Here is a 1,699-nt window from a genome sequence, read left to right as displayed (position 1 = left end):
TGTCAGTCCCGTTGTTTTCTCCTCCAGATTGTTCATCCAGCCTGTCCTATCCAGACAGGCCTGCGGAGACAACATGCATATACTTATATTATTTTCAAGAACCTGATAATGTGACCTCTAAAGTGAATATATGTATATATGAACATTAGATGTATGAATGGGTTTTGAGCTCACACTTAATCAGAAGACCTAGTCTAAGAAAAATTCATTCTTATGATATAGCCCTATTCAATACTTGCCCTCATCAGGTGATCATTGAAGACATGGGTGCTATAGCAAAGTATGGTGAAGAAATTAGATGGTGCCAGTGCCAGTTTATCAGAAAGAATTCCATCTAGTCTTAAACAAGCTGTCATCGAAGCGAGGTGCCAGCTAAGTCCACAAGGAAGAAGCATACCAGCCTGTGTGATCTAAGGATTGTGTATGGAAAAACCCAAGATCAGAGGAAGGAATTGTACTAGAGTAAATTCTGGTCACTCAGGTTGCAGAAGCATATGGATAACTGTGAAAGCCTAAAATCCATTTGCAAAATCTCCATATAGGTTAAGCTTCATTTGAAATCCCTAAGATCCTTGAAGAGGGATGTGAACAGTCTTGTCCACAGGCAGAGTGAGTGCATTGAAAAGTGGATTACCGCAGCTAATTACTCACCCACTGCCACCAAGCCAATCTTGATTTATAGAAACCCTATAGGGCAGGGCAGAGCTGCCTCTGTGGTTTCTAAGACTGTAAGTCTATGGGAGTAGAAAGCCTCATCTTTCTCCCATGGAGCTGCTGATGTTTCAGACTGATGACCTTGCCATTCACAGCCCATCATATAACCACTTGCCACCAGGTTTCCCCATTACTGCAGATAGAGTTAGGTTTAAATTTAGCATCTTAAAAAAAAAACTTTTATTATTTTAAGCTTAATTTATTCCCGAGCCATGAGTTTTTGCTTCTTCAATTTCTTCTGGGAAATCTTTTTCTTCTGTGCAACCTCCTCTTCTGGTTTGGGAAAGATCTGTTCCTTCTCAGTCAGGATCATGTCAGTGTGGCAGGGGGCACTCATGTCTGGGTTGATCCGACCATGAGCTCTGTAAGTCCGGCAGTGGAGTTGGGGGCTTTGTTCACCTGGATGTGCTCAATGACCAGAGAATCCACATCTAAACCCTTCAGTTCAGCATTTGTAAGCATGTGAAGCAAAAATTCAGCACTCTTTTTGGGCCACCGACCCTGGGTCCAACCCCACTGTTTGGCCTGGGCACACCTACCAACACCACCATTGTAATGTCAGAAGGGCGCACACTGCTTCTGCAGAGTGAAGTCCTTCAAGTATTTGGTGGCTTTCTGGATATGCATGCCTTTGAGGGCTTGGGCAGTTTCATGGGTGTTCTTGAAGTGGACCCGTAGGTTCGACCCTCTTGCTTTGCAGGATTTTGTAGGGTTTTCTGGGTCAAGTGAGTAGTGAAACATTTTGGCAGGTCAACTTAGGACGCTACAGTTAGAGCAAATTTAACATCTTATGATTTGTTTTTCCTGTGACCATTTTGAACTTGTTCTAGTTTTTATGACCTTTTGCTTCCTTTTGAAATTAGGTTTATTTTATTTTATTATTGTTGTTGTTGTTGTTTTTCCCCCCTCCCCACCCCCGTTTGTTTTTGTGTGATTTTCTTTGTATAAAAACCAAAACAGGTGAGCCTATAGAGACAATCACTGG

At 42.3% G+C, this 1,699-nt stretch overlaps 1 pseudogene; it reads right to left on the bottom strand.

The window, feature by feature from the left end:
• Positions 1 to 913: 913 nt before the first annotated feature.
• Positions 914 to 1,455, bottom strand: LOC105979827 (annotated as a pseudogene).
• Positions 1,456 to 1,699: the final 244 nt, after the last annotated feature.

The sequence above is a fragment of the Echinops telfairi genome, unplaced genomic scaffold, assembly GCF_000313985.2.
Source record: "Echinops telfairi isolate 266 unplaced genomic scaffold, ASM31398v2 ScPeMD7_1957;HRSCAF=2489, whole genome shotgun sequence".
Lineage (NCBI taxonomy): Eukaryota > Metazoa > Chordata > Mammalia > Afrosoricida > Tenrecidae > Echinops > Echinops telfairi.
Note: the sequence above shows the minus strand (reverse complement) of the source record. Positions and strands in the feature narration are given on the sequence as shown.